The following is a 15,741-nucleotide window of genomic DNA, read 5'->3' as shown; positions in this document are numbered from 1 at the left end:
ATGGCCCACCACATTATGGAAGTAATACACTCTACTCACAGGCCACAGATTTAAATGCTAATCTCATTCACAAAATATTTTCACAGAAACATCCAGAATAATATTTGACCAAATATCTGGGCAACCCATGGCCCAGCCAAGTTGACACATGAAATTAACAGCCACCTTGTGGTTCTCCACAAAAATTCTCCCTCCTTCCTCCCTTGTTTCCCCTATCCTGGCAGTCAGGTTGTTTCTGGCCAGTGGGTTGATTCTGAAAACAACTTTTGAGATTCTAAGATAAAAAGTGCCATATGATGACCTAAATTTTCTATTTCCTTCTTCTCCACTCCCTATCCCCTTTTCTCTCCTTTTTCCCCCTTCTGGGAAAAGAAGGAGGTGAGAGAGAGAGAAGTTTCAACAGGGATGGTTTTGCAACTCGATACCACAGAATGTCGTAACTCTATGATGCCTGAGGCAAATGTATCTAAAAGACAAATTCCATTTTGAGTACATACACTGTATAATAAATCAGCACTTCACATATCTCAGTAATTTGATGTCTTTATAGAGATTGCTCCTCTTCCTTCACAGGTGTGCAATTTTCAATGTGTAACAGAGCTTGGAGAATTAAAGTTGAGCCCCTAGATTCCTATGGAGAAAGTTGAAAATCCATTCACATACAATAATTGACGTCATGGCCATATTGCAAAAGGGACAGACTTCTCAGTCCCTTCAGCCAGCAGTACATTTGCTTGTTCAGCTATGGATAAGAAGCAGTGCTCTGCTCTCCAAGTGGAAAGTTATAGGCCTCGAATGGCAAGTACAGGAAGAAAGCTGCCTATTGGAACATCTGTGACAAATTCCCAGGGCCAGCCTGCCCTGGTTATGATCATATTTTGGAACAAAGGCGTCAGCTGAAAAGGTAAAAGATAATTTCTTTTTTTCTTTTAAATTTTTCTTTTAATGTTTAATTTTTGAGAGAGAGAGAGAGAAAGAGGGTGAGTGGGGGAGGGACAGAGAGAAAGGGAGACACAGAATCCAAAGCAGACCTCAGGCCCTGAGCTGTCAGCACAGAACCTGACGCGGGGCTCGAACTCATGAACCATGAGATCACGACCTGAGCCAAAGTCGGCTGCTTAACCGACTGAAACACCCAAGGCACCCCTAAAGATAATTTATTAATATCAAATCAAAACTGAAAGTATAGTTGCTAATTGTTACATGAGTAAGTTATGGTAAGTTACTAAAAAAAATATTGACTTGCAAAAAAAAAATGCTTTGAAATCAATTTCCATTCAAAAATCTCCAAAATGCACAAACTAATCAAATATCTATCCACTGGTGCATGGTTAAACAAATTGTCGTATATCTATGTCATGGAATACTACTTAGATGTAAACAAACAAACAAACAAAAAACCAAATTGCTACTTTTGATAAATCCCAAATGTCTTACACTAAGTGAAAGCAGCCAGACACAAAATACTACGTAGTGTATAATTCTCCTAATATGATATTCCAGAAAAAGCAAAACTAGAGGGACAGAAATCAGATAAACAATTGCCAGGGATTAGAGATGGCAGGAAGGAGTTGACCCCAAAGGGGTAGGAATACAGTTTCTGGGGTGATGAAAGTATCCTATATCTTGACTGTGGTGGCGCTCACAAGACTGCATGTGTCTGTTGAGATTCATAGACCTGCCACACCTAAAAAGGGAGAATTTCCTATATAGAAATTATACCTCCATAAATGTGGCTTCTAAGAAAGAGACATATGATAATGCAAATGTCTGGAGAGAGAGAAAGACCACGATTCCTGGGAAATGAAGAATGACAATTATGAGAGCCTCACGAACCCTGCATGCTCTTCCGTACCTCAGGTGGGCAGGAAGGAGGAGGAAAAGAGGCAGCAGAGGGCAAACCCTGTTCTCCACCCAATTCTAAATACTTCTGCAGAGATTGGCCCGAGCTTTGTTTACTTATCAAACCTTCTCACTATCTAGTTGAAGGTTGAAAACATCAAGTCAGTGTTAAACTTGGTGATGAAGAAGCTGCAGACTTGATCCCCCAGGAAGAAAATCCTCATGCTCACTCCAGCTTCATAAGGGCACTAAAAGAACGCCAACTGAATGAGTTTGTTTTCCCTCTTTCTATGCCTGGACTGCAACTGGAGAAGGTAGAGCAGAGATGGGGGAAAAAACATGTTTTTCATTTGCCTTAAAGGGCTACAAAAGTCAGGGGCACTGCTCCAAAGTTAGCAAAGGAGCTTTGGGGACAGCGATGTGTCACTTTAAGTGCCAGCCCAAGTTACAGTTGGATTAAAAGGCAGGCACAGTACAGGTAAATCCCATTTACTATAAGAAGGTGAAGGGAAGTGAAAGAAGAGGTTTGACAGGGGTGGGAAGGCAGAGGCGAAAGAAAGATAAGAGCATCTAGGGGATGGAAGGGAACACCTCAAATTGCATCAATGCTGGCTTGAGCTACGGAGTTACCTCTGGAATATAATTTAAGCATTTCCTTTCCTGGTGCCAAGCATGCCCCTCATTTGCTGGAGTTTTGCGTCTGTTTTCTTCTCTGCAAAATGGGGTCTTCCCACAGGGCAATGTGTCTAAGTCATTTATGCGGGTCTGAAATACTGTTGCCTTCATTGCGATTGCAATCTGTACTTTGCTTTGAGGTCCTGGGTGTGATACAACTCACCACGATCACCAAGGCTGTATATCACCCGGGTCCTTAGTTTGTGTAAGTGGTAAACTGCTACCTTTTCTAAGCTGTGTGCTCTTTTCTTCCTCCAAATGAGACCATCTACCTCGGTAAATGGGACAGTGAGCATGTGAGCACTGTGTGAGGCACTGAGGGAGAGGGAGAAAGATTATCAGAGCCATCTACAGAAAATCACCTTTAACAGAGGAATCCATTAGAGTCAGTAAGGGTGCTACTGTTATCAGATAAGTCTAACTTCCAAGAATAATCTGCTTGTCCTGTCTCTCTCTCCTCTGCTGTTTCCCCACAGCTTAGCTCTACACTAATGTCTTTTGACCCCCACCAGCTCCCTTCTGACTAGAGAGATATAAGGTAAAAAAGAATATATATTCCTCATAACGCCTGGAACTTACTTTCTATGTTCATCCTGTGCTAGGTGCTTTCTATGTATTATTTCATTTACTATTAAAACAACCCATGAGGAAGGCACTATCAGCACTCCCATTGTTCAAACAAGGATACAGACACCTAGAGAAATTCATGAACTTGCTGAAGGGCACTCTACAGGGTAGAGTTGATAGTCAACCCCACAGCAGTGCCAAAGCAGGAGGTCCTGCCTGCTGAGCAAAGACTGCTCTATCCTTGTAAAGCCAAGCCATTCCTTTCAGAAGTAAAGGGCTTCTCTAAACATTGCCTTCTGTCTTCCCCAAGCATGCAGGATATATGGCTGGGGCTGGCCTAGACTTAAATACAAGCTCCACAACTTAATGCGTGTGTGAACTTGTGTGTTGCTTGCTTTCCCCAACTCTGTCCACTGTAAAATTGGAATAATGATACTTCTCTGATGGAATTAATTTGGAGAATGTGATAGTATGTATGAAAATAGCAAATGGAACTTTTTCTCCAAAGAATAATCCCCCCAACAGTTGAATTATTTGCCACTCCTATCCATTGTAAGTTGACACGAAAAGAAGGCTGGGCACATTTAAAGCAACTGATCAATGTTTTTCAAGCTTTTATAGGCTTTTGAATGCCTTAAATCTGGCTAATGTATTGAGTGGTATACTGGGAAGGAGGGAACAAAATCAGTATTGCCTTCCGCATCACCCCCACCATGTATTCAAGAAAAATCTACCCCCAAGGAAGGTATTGGGCGAACCTTCCTATGCACCACCTTCCAAGTCCTGCCCTTGCATGAAATCTTGATTTATCTGCACCTCAGAAGCTGGGATCTTATTTGTTTACAGCTGCTACATCCCATGAAAGACCTAAGTGAATTGGAAATCATAATAGACTCAAAGGAGCTCAGAGTTAGAGTAATTTGTATACAGCATTAGGGAGCACCTACTTTTTAGTCCCATGCAATGCAGGAAGCTCTTCCATAAAATCTGGATTAATTATCTGAACTCAAGTCCATACATCTCACCAATGTTGGGAGCTTGCCGTCTGCATCCATAAACTTATTGAGCCTCCCTATGCTGTACCCTCACTAGTCCTAGCTTTCATATACATAAAGGCCCACGTCCATATCACTTTCTACCACATATAGATGAAATATAGCCCTGCTGTTCCCTCTTTGCATAAAATCCTGCTTTCTGCATGATACAGCTTCCAGGCTCTTACTGTTTCTTATCAACAGTATCCAGATTCTTTGGCTCTGGTAGGCCTTAGCTCTGCTCAGTAGCCCATCACCCAACACTGCAATGGTGCAAAGATTGTACTGACTTTTTCTGGCAAGCCATCACTTTGCTGTTGGCTTAGTCCTGAGTCTGTAATGTTAGAGCCAGCGTAAGGAAAAGGTGAGGCCCCTGGCTCAGAAACATGGTTATGTGAGCCAGGTATGTGTGGTGGGCTTGACCAGGGCAGAGAACCTGGGCTCTTATCAGCACCCTGAACATCGGGCATGCTGTCTGTGGCAGAACAAGCCTGAGACTGATACAGTATATAAAATCCAGAAGGCCAGTGGATTAACTCAGAATGAGTAATAATTGTTCCAGAAATGACTTGGATTCAACACAATTTATTTTTCCTTCTTTCACACAAAGATATCATGGAATTCTTAGTCAAACGCCTGCATGAAATCTGTAGATGCTGTGTCCACTGCACAGTCTTCATCTACCTGCCTGCTAATCCACGGAGCCCGTTTTCTGCTTCTTTGTATTGAAATCACAAGCTTCCGCTCTTCTCTCACGTATCCTGTGTGCATGCACAGCAACATAACTATCCAAGTAGAGAATAAACTTAACAAGAGGACAAACTTAGACTAAATATATTCTTGACAAAGATTGGCAGGGAAACCATCAGAGTCTAAAACACACATGTGGCCTCTCTTACATGCAGAGCTCACTCCTACAGGCTAAGAGAGATGTAAAATGAGGGTAAATCAGGGTTTCTGACCTTTTGGCTGCAATTGACAAGGCAAGAACAATGAAGAAAACTGTAAAATGGTGAAGAACAAATGAAAAGAGGCATGGAAGTAATGAAGGGGGACCAATACAAATGATATAGGAGGTCACAGGTAGAGAACAAGGACTTGGCGGAGGTGCGGGGGCAATGACCTCAAAATGAACTTCACAAGATGAATAGAATTTAGATGGGGCCGGCCAGGTGAGAAAAGAGCTTTATAGGTGGAACTGATTAAAATAAAAAATATGGAAGGAAAAACTCATCCGTAGGGTGAATGCATCTGTCACTGAAGACAGATTTAAGGAGGCATGTCTACAGTGCACTCGTGTACGGAAGCTTGGGGAAGACCCAGAGAGATTTGAGGAAATCAAAGTGGTGAGAGAATATGAACTGCTGCCCTGGAGGCCAAAGGAGAAGTCCAATTATCCTTTGGAGGTAGAAAATGACAGAATTTGGAGGAAGTAAATTAAGTATTACTTTGCAAACTAGTTGGAAACCTTATAGAACTGTATAGAACTTATATGACCTCGTAGTTTATATACACTTGATAGATTATGAAGATAAATGCGGGAATGTGTCTGTATCCTGATCTAGTGTTAGCATCACAAAGGACAACAATATATTTTCTTTTCATAAGTAAATGAGATCACTCTCCAATGACAGGACCCAATGTTGCCAGTCTTGAGTTGTATCTTAGACTGGGGGTCTCATTACACGCAAATGACATACATTTCTCAACACAAATGATTTCTAATGGCCTCATCCCCCAAATAGGGTCATTTCCTGCTTACAGGGGGTCTGGTTTTTGTTGAAATAGTTTGTATGCTAACAGGAACTGCCCTTATTTTCTGTCTCCACGGTCTTGGAAAGCCACTGCACTTCCTGGTCTCTACATTTCTAGATATTTCTCTTGAAAAGTCTTCAGTAATGGAATTTGGCATAAATGTTGAGAACATCTTCTGTTTTACTGTAACATTGGATAAAAATAAGTCTACTATTAATATGCTGTTTTCATAGATGTTTATTTTTGTATGTGTATCAATCAGCTCTGAAATCTCAATTCTACTTACTCTCTCTATTCCATAATAGAGAGTCTGTAATACTACACTTATAACAAGTTCCAAAGTCACTCCTGAGTCTTTAGTTCACGAAAAAAAGGAAATTCTGCTTTTTTTAAATTTTAAGCTTATTATTATTTATTCAAGTAATCTCTACCCCAATACGGGGCTCAAACTTACAGCCCCAAGATCAAGAGTCGCACGCTCAACCAACTGAGCCACCAGGCACCCCAGATTCTACTTTTTTAGACATTTGTTTTATCACATTAAGGTTTTTTCATGAGCAGGAGATAGGTGCCTCATACGAATATTTTATTTTATTTATTTATTTATTTTTTAATATTTTATTTATTTCTAGGAGAGAGAGAGACAGCGTGAGCAGGGGAGGGTCAGAGAGAGAGGGAGTCACAGACTCTGAAACAGGCTCCAGGCTCTGAGCTGGCAGTCAGCACAGAGCCTGACGCGGGGCTCGAACCCATGAACCGCGAGATCATGACCTAAGTGAAAGTCGGACGCTTAACTGACTAAGCCACCCAGGCGCCCCATATTTTTTAAATATTTAAATTCCATGAGAACCGCAATGCACAGTTTTTATGATGATTCCTTTCTTCTAATAGAGAAACACATTGGGGACTTTGATATTATGTTTAAATGACAACACGTTTCAATTTCTTACAAAAATGTACACAGGAAAACAGTGTGTCTATCAGAGAGGGCAGTTGGAGCAGACACAGGCGTGAAGAAGTGTCTTCAGTCTCTGTGGATTAGGGGGTAAGGAAATGCCAAAGGAGAAGCATATTTGCCTCATACCTGGAGCAGCCAAAAGAAGGTTTGGTGCAAGGGGGGGGTGCCTGCGTGGTTCAGTCAGTTAAGCATCTGACTCTTGATTTGGGCTCAGGTCATGATCTCACGGTTTGTGGGATCGAGCTCTCCGTATCTGGCTATCAGTGAGGAGCCTGCCTGGGATTCTCTCTCTCCCTCTCTCTCTGCCTACCCCCCACTCTGTCTCTCTCTCTCTTTCTCAAAATAAATAAATAAACATTTAAAAAATAGGTTTGGTTCAAGTATTAAAAGGACAAGGAATTGTCTAGACTGAAATGCTACTGTCATCTTGGTGATTTAACTTGCTGTCTACCCTAAGGGCAAAGTAAACTGTTTGCCACGTGCTGTCTTGGATTACTTAACCTATAGGCTTAAAACAATAGCGAGGAAGAGGTTAAGGGAATGAAGCTTAGCAAAGACCTCCAGCTTGGCTGCTTCTGGAGCTTTTAGGATATTGGAGCTAATGACTCAGAAAGGTTTGGAACTCTCTGCAGGGTTCATGTCTCCACAGTTTGCCCTGTGTTTGGCACAGATAGTAACCAAGCATTGGCTGAAATAACCATTCTGGTAATATGATGGAGAAGTTCCATGTCTTTCTAGTGATTACCCTTAGCGTGAGATGGAGACAAAATCTTCAGCTGGTGATTGCTCTGATGTGGATTTTAATGGATCTCCAAATGATGAAATTGGGCATATTCCAAAGTTGAAAAGTCATAAGTAGAATTTAAGGTTTTGTTCCCTCTTTATCCTTTCTTTTTCTTTTTGTCTCTTTTTCCCCCTTTTTTCTCCTTGCTTACTTACACTTCTCCTTCCCTGTCTCCTCTTTAGATGAAGCCTTACTCCTCTCCTTCCTCTTCTTCTTCTTCTGTTGTGCTGTTAAGGGAGTACCATAGGATATTTCACAGCATTGAGCTTTATTAAAGATACAAGAGTTATTTTCTTAAATCTTCCATTTATGGTATCATCAAAAGACCTGGGATAAAAAGGCTTGGATTGTAGTCTAAGTTCTACCACCTACTAGGTATATATCCTGGGTGAATGTATAATCTTTCTGAACCCCAGTTTTCTCATCTGTGAACTAGAACTCCTAGCCAGGAACAGAATTCAGCTCTGCTGACTCTCAGCTCAGTGCTCCGTGGTTTTATCCCAGGCTCCTATTGGTGCCTTCCTATTTGCCTCCATCATCCTCACCCAGGTATCTTCCCGGCCCACCCCTTAATCTCCCTCCTTTGCATTGTCTGCATTCCCTGTGCCACCAGAGAGTAACAACTCAGATGCCAGAAAACGTGCTGGAATTTAGTTCTTCCAAATTCATACCAATAAATAGCCTGATCCTGCAAGAGCATGAAATTAAACCACAACAGAACAGATACCCTTTCCCACATCCTGCTTCTGTGTCATGCTTCACTCTCCAAGTGGTCGACCACCATCCTTGCAACCTCAGCCACAATATCAGTCATCAGGAAGACCTCGTTAACTCCCTGGGTGTAGCATCCCCTGCTCTGTGACCTGATAGAGTATTGCCCTTCAGAACACCTGTCACAAATTTGCCATCAAGAATGCATGATCCCTAGGGGTGCATGGGTAGCTCAGTCGGTTAAGCTTCCAACTCTTGGTTTCTGCTCAGGTCATGGTCTTGTAGTTTCATGAGTTCGAGCCCCACGTCTGGATCTGCATTGACAGTGAGGAGCCTGCCTGGGATTCTTTCTCTCTTCCTCTTTTTCTACCCCTCCCCTACTCACACTGTCTCTGTCTCTCTCAAAATAAATAAATAAAACTTAAGAAAAAAAAATGCATGGTCCCTATACCTGAAACTAATATAATACTGTATGTTAATTATTCTTCAATAAAAAAAAATGTTTTAGGAGCGCCTGGGGGGCTCAGTCGGTTAAGCATCCTACTTCGTCTCAGGTGATTATCTCACAGTTTGTGGGTTCAAGCCCCGCGGCTCCGTGCTAACAGCTCAGAGCCTGGAGCCTGCTTCAGATTCTGTGTCTCCTTCTCTCTCTGCCCCTCCGTGCTTGTGCTCTGTCTGTCTTTCTCTCAAAAGTAAATAAAAATTATTTATTTATTTATTTATCTCAAAAAAAATTTTTAAAGAAGGGAATATAATATTTAAAAAAATGCATGGTTCTATTGGGCTGTGTCATTGCTTCCCAGCCACTCCCCACTGTACTGCCCAGTTCAGAAAGGCAGGACGCATATCTGTGTGGCTCATCACTATATCACCAGGACCTTGCTTAGACCCTGGCCCAGGATGTGTCCTCAAGAAAAATGTACTGAATGAGTGAATGAATAGATTTAACTTTCTGATGAATGCTCTAACAACGTCCGTCATTAATTGAGTATAATATATTCCAGGTACTGTAGACTAACGATTTGGGTCACCCCAAAATTTATATATAGATACCTACCCCCAAGGTGCTGGTATTAGGAGGTGGGGTCTTTGGGAGCTGATTAGGTCCTAAGAGTGGAACACTCCTGAATGGGATTTGGGTCTTTATAAAACAGACCCGGGAGAGCTCCTTTACCCCTTCCACCATATGGAGACACAGCAAAAAAAACAAAAAAAACAAAAAAAACCCCCAGTCTTCTGAGAACCAGGAAGTGGGCTCTCACCAGACACTGAGTCTGCTGGTGCCTTGATCATAGACTTCCCAGCCTCCAGAACTGTGAGAAAGGAATGTCTGTTGTTTATGGCACTCCGTTATAATAGCCCAAATGTAGTAAGATCGAAGACACCAGGTTCTGAGCTAGGCATTTTACATAACTTAGCTTGCTTACTTTCTAAAGCAACCTCTTGAAGGAAGGTATCACTAACCGTGTTTTACAGACAAGGAAACTGAGGCCAGTGAAAGCACTCAGAAGGAACATCTAACTCACTTCCTGAGTCAGCAGAGGCCTTCCACGGGTGACAGTGATGAGATGCCACTTAATTTCTTCCAAGTCTGGCTAAAACCAAATTTAAGTGGCTGACCTTCTTGGGCAAGTTAGTATCCCAATAGGGAGAGATGGGTAGATATCATATATATATCCGACATATATATAATCACACAATTGATATTTACCAAGGAAAGCTTTATTAACTGTAGGAAGTATCAGTAAATATGAAACATACCATCTGGCATAGATCTGGGCCAAGCTGGCTGACTCTGGAAGGTATGGGGATTTTGTCCCTTAGCCCCCACCACACTAAGAAGAGCCCCTTGGACGTCAGGAGCTGTCTGTCCCCTTCTGGCTTTCTTAAGATACTGATGCCAATCTGTCAAGCCCAGGTGTTGCTTTATTGCAACCCAAAAGATGTGGCTCTCTTCATTATCTCCCCTGCCATACAATAACATTGTAATGCTTGTTCTTTAATTGAATCACAAACAAAGCAATACTATGCCCCGATCTGAAAAGTCACATTTATTTTCATTCTGGACACTAGCTCTGTGGGATCGTGCAAGTGAATGCTGCTGTCATCCCCACTCGGACTCAGTCAGCTGAGTTGGAAGAGATTTTGTGTTTGTGGTTTTCTTTCTTTCTTTCTTTTCTTTCTTTCCTTTCTTTCTTTCTTTCTTTTCTTTTCTTTTTTTTCTTTTTTTTTTTTTTTTAAGAAAAGAGATTAGTGAATGCGTGTCTGTTTGAAAGCAAATTCTTTTTTGAGGAAAACACCAGCAAAGTGCCCTGTCGATGAGTCCTTTCTCCTCATCTTGTGAGCCTTGACCTACTGATGAGAATATTAGATAATGAAAGGTTTCTTTAGAAGAATCAGAGATAAAACTCTACAATTCCCTCATCTCACAAATGCACATTTTTCTTTTTCCTTTTATGCTCTTGTGTTACATCTTTTTGGAAGCTGTTTTCTCATTCAAACAACCCCTACTGGGCAAGCCAGTCTGGAAGAGCTGCAGGTGTCCCCTGGCCACTGCTTAAAAAGCCTACTTGTTAATCAGCCCCATCACGTGTCTTTTGACCCCTTTCCTGCCCTGCTCTCTCCACGTCTCTCTCTGCCAGCCACCACTGCCACTTCTAAAAGGGGAAAAAACTGAACAGTCAAAAGAGCTATTATCCTAAATCCTCCTTAACAAGGCCTGGGCCTTTCCAGTAAATTAGTTGGAGGTTTGCCTCCCCTCCCCCTTTCTAGATACTGTGGTCGGTGGTCCCCTTCCGCCATTCATTGGTCACTGCATAGCTTGGTGACTCTGCTACCTTCTGCGACTGCTAGACATTCTACCACGCGTCCCTCTGGGAGCCTCTCAGCCACCATTTCTATGTCAGAACCAGTTAGGGCTATAAATCCACAAGCAGATTACTCTGACTCCACAAAGTATGATATTGTGGGCAATGCTGTCTGGGAGTTTAAACAGGGGGTCAGAAAAATAAATAAGCCACTCCCCGGCCCCCCACCCCCAGTCTTCTATACTTGATTATTGACTGTTCTGACTATGCAAGTCTTCCCCACATGAAAATGCTAGTTCTAGGACTTTATGACTTGGGGAGAAGTAATTTGCTAATAAGAGCCAGTGTTTGTAGGAGGCCCTGGGGTTGGATAGTTAAGTTATAGATAATCCATGTCAGTTACATACTGTGGACATGAAATTGAAGGAAGGGGGCACATATCTACTGGTCCTAGATGGGAAGGTTTATTTGCTCCCCCATGTCACTCCACCCCACACCACCCAGTGCAGAAATCACGCACCATCTGTCCTGTCACTCAATTCATGTTTTCGGAAACATGAAAGGAGGAAGCGGGTAAAAGTATTTTTGGTCTCACCATGTGGTGGACCATGGAGAGAAATAAGATGTTCTCAGAGTTACATCTTATACAGTTGTGCTGTATCCAAATGGGATTTTACTCCTAGAAAGGGCCAGTGCTGGTTATTAGTAAAATGCTTTAAGAGTCCAAGATTGCCTTTCAATCCTTTTAGATTATGTTTCCTATGAGAACCATAAGAAAAAAAAAGAGGGGAAGAGAAAAGGCTTTACTTTAAGGGGAATAGGCAAAGGAAACACTTTGTTTTTCAACATGCGCATAAAACTTTACACCAGGTGACAAATGTCACGTTCTTTCCAGATAAATAGAAACCTTTCTTTTTTCCTTCCATTGGACATTCCTCAGTCAAACTTGATTCAGAGCATTGGCTTACCTTTGCAAGTAACAGCCCCTCAGATGCAGTCCCTGCAAAGACATTCACATGGCTGGGTCTGGCAAATGATAACTAGGTCTCAGAGGTAATATCACAAAAACAACGCAGAGATCAGGATTTACAAGCCTACTGACCCCTAGTAAAACACAAACCCAAAGCTGCCTTGGACAAGGCAAGGGGAGAAGGATGTCCAGTGGTGAGATGGTTGAACAGGAAAGCATGTGATGTTTTCTCATCCATGATGTATCAGGCAGCAACAGGCCTGGAGTTTTGTGACTTTATAGAATTATGGATCTATCTCTTTCCTACAGGAGTTTAAGAACTGATGGTCTTCTCTATGACTAAGGCTCAATGACTTAAAGATAACATGAGATGTCTCAGACCTGTTTCCTCTTTCAGAAACAAGCAGCTCGCTTACAGAGACATGGGTGTTTCTCTCATTCTTTCTCTCAATTGTAGAAAGTATATACAGCATAAAATGTGCCATTTTTAACTTTTTTAAATGTGCAGTTCCCTGGCACTAAGCACATTCTCATTATAAATCCATCACAGCATCCATTTCCAGAACCTTTTCATCTTCCCAAAGGGAAACTGCACCCACTAAATAATACTCCCCCACTCATGCCGCCCCTCTCCCCAGCAACCGCCATTCTGCTTGCTGTCTCTATGGATTTGACTACTCTAGGGACCTCAGCTAAAGTGGAATCCAGCAATTTTCCTTTCGTGACTGGCTTATTCCACTTGGCATAATCTCCTCAAGGCTTATTCGTGGTGTAGCAGGTCTCAGACTTTTCTATTGCTTTTAAGGCTCAATGATATTCCATCCTTTCTCTTTTCATGAATTACTTTATGAAGGTATAATTTACATACCATAAAGTTCAAGCATTTTAAGCCTATAATTCAACAATATTTAATCAATGTTTCAAGTTGTGCAATCTCGATTTACAATTTAGTTTTAGAACACTTCCATCATTGGCGTAAGATCTTCCATGCCCATTGGCAGTGATCCCTCGCTATCATACCCCATTCCCACCCCCCACCCCAGGTAGTCGCTAATCTACTTTCTGTCTCTATCAAGTTATTTCTTCTGGATATTTCATATAAATAGAACCACACATTATGTAATCTTTTGTCTGGCTTCTTTCAGTTAGCATAACCTACCTGAGGTCCATCCGTGTTGCCATATATCTCAGCATTTCATTTGTTTTTTATTACTGAATAGAATTTCACTATCTGGACAGATTGTGTATTTATTCATTCACCAGTTGCTGGACATCTGGGTTGTTTCTACTCTTTAGCTCTTATGCTGTGTGAACGTTTGTGCACCAGTTTTTGTGTGTTCCTAGTTCTACTTCTAGGTAGATATCTGCAAGTGGAATTTCTGGGCCATGTGACAAGTTTATGGTTCACTTTTTAGGAAGCCGTTAACCTGTTTTCCATAGTAGCTATACCATTAGGAGGTTTTCTTTAGGGTAGCAAAGCAGATCTTTCAAATGGGCTTGTTTTTCCTTTGTGACCCTTCCTAATGTATTCTGCTTCTTTCTAACCCTGTCTCCAGCTCAGTCAGAAAGCCAAGCAGTGGGAGTTATGAATTAATTCCTCAAATAGTTCTCATTTTCACACCCTTGACTCACTGTTAGTCCACATTAAAACCAAACAACCTTGAAAGCTGAGAAGAACAGGGTTATGAAATGTCTTAGACCTTAGGCAAGTCATGTGAGTCATTTAGGACCTCCACGTCTCCATTTATCCTTGAAGGATTAGACCTGAATGATCTCTCCTGTCCATTAATGACATCTCTGGAAGTGTATGTGGACCAAAAACACCCCCTCATCAAGGGGGTGATGTAAAAGGGGGTGATCAAAGCCATCAAGGCTTTGAGGTACATCTTCATTACTACTGCCTGGGTGCGGAGGTTAACGAGTTTCTTAACCATGCAAATGCCAGCTCAGGTAAGGAACCAGGACTTTCTCCTAACCATACAACCTGAAACTGGAGAAAGAGGGAGCTATCGATGAAAGAATGACCATTCTCTTTGTAGGGCAGGTTGAACAAAAGGACATTGACCTTATCACAGAGAACTGTCTGGCATTACGTATGTAGTGAGCATTAATTACCATGTCTCCTGTAGGTCATGCTCTCTGGAGCTGATTTTTGAAAAATCTTTCTCTTCCATCTAGAAGCAGTAGTGTATATCATTCATTGGAATTTTCATTTTGGTAACCCTATTATTTTCCTCGGACTGCTGTAACAAAGTACCAAAAGTCGGGCGGCTTAAAACAACAGAAATTTATTGCCTAGAGGCTAGAAGTCTGAGATCAAGGTGGAGGCAAGAGCCAGTCTCTCTCTGTCAGCTCTGGGGGAAAATGTCCCCTTGTCTCTTTTAGCTTCTGGTGTATGCTGGCAATTCTTGGCCTTCCTCGGCTTCTAGATTCATCAATATAGTCACATGGCCTCTTCTCTCATTGTGTTTTCACACTATCTTCCTTTTTTTGGGAGCCTGTCTCTTTTCTCCTTTTTATAAGGACATTGGTTACATTGGGTTGGGGATCACCCTAATGACTGTATTTTAACTTGGTTACCTATTTATGGACCCTACTTCCAAATAAAGTCACATTCTGAGAAACTGGGGTTGGAACTTCAATACATCTTTTGGGGTGGGGGGAGCACAGTTCAACCTGTAAGTGACATTTTGAAAAACTGAGGTTTGCAGTAAAGTATCTGTCACTGGATGCACATCTAACTGTATTTATGTTATGAAAGGGAAAGAAGAAGGTGTTTTCCTACTTCAGCCCCTGACATCTGAGCTCTGTGTCACTTGGGCACAAAGGAAGATCATAACAATCTTGAACCCTTGGCTCTCAGTCCCATGTGGTTTGAGATTCTGACATCCCGCAGTTATTTAAATAATAGCTTTCAGTTTGGGGGCAAAATCTATTCAGTGCTTGGAATAGGATACTGTAAATTATTTAGAATGTTTTATCCTGTGGAGAATTGTCTAGGACATTAGTCGGGGGGGAGAATGGGATGTTGGAAAAGGTATTTTGAAAAAGCTGGGTCACAAGGATGTGATGCCGTGATCACAGGACAGGGGTTAACTGATAAGATTACTTGAATTTCCGCACTTCAGAGAAGAAAGAGAGTAAGTTGGGATGGCAACCAAACGAGCTGATTATCGCTCAGGGAGAAATAAGGGGTGGGGTGGGGTTGCGTACGCTTGCTAGACTAACTTTTGACTGGCTGGCTGAGAGTATCATTTTCCAGGAGGGCGGACAGAACTCAAGATGAGCTCCTCACAGCCAATTTCCAGAAGACCTTGTTCCTTGCCTCCTAGCCTTCCCAATCTCCTCCGTGGTGGTTTTGGGACCCCCGGTGCCACCAAGGCAGGCCCAGCACCTGCCCATGGCTTCCGGGGGATTCCATCCTACCTCAGCTGCGGCCAACTTCTCCCCCAGTTAAATGCCCTTTTCCCCACTTACAGTCCTAACAAGTCCACCTTTCCTAACCTGTTTTCCTCCCACCCGATTTCCTCCTTCCTTGGGGTCCATCGGAAATTCCTGCTGTGTGAAAAGAGTAACTAAGAGTTCAAGCTGGTCTCAGACACTCTCCACCTCACACATTTCCCGAAACCTGAATTCCT

At 42.2% G+C, this 15,741-nt stretch overlaps 1 protein-coding gene across 1 annotated transcript in view; it reads left to right on the top strand.

Moving 5' to 3' along the window:
• The first annotated feature begins 803 nt into the window (after positions 1-803).
• Positions 804-15,741, top strand: part of PRAG1 (PEAK1 related, kinase-activating pseudokinase 1) — a 71,005-nt gene continuing 56,067 nt past the window's right edge. Inside the window, exon 1 of the mRNA XM_039221137.1 lies at positions 804-904. The gene's annotated coding sequence lies outside the window, so the exon portion shown is untranslated. The remainder of the gene's footprint in view (positions 905-15,741) is intronic.

Source organism: Hyaena hyaena, unplaced genomic scaffold (genome assembly GCF_003009895.1).
Source record: "Hyaena hyaena isolate Hyena2069 unplaced genomic scaffold, ASM300989v1 scaffold_17, whole genome shotgun sequence".
Taxonomy (NCBI): domain Eukaryota; kingdom Metazoa; phylum Chordata; class Mammalia; order Carnivora; family Hyaenidae; genus Hyaena; species Hyaena hyaena.
This window is presented reverse-complemented; position numbering and strand designations above follow the sequence as displayed.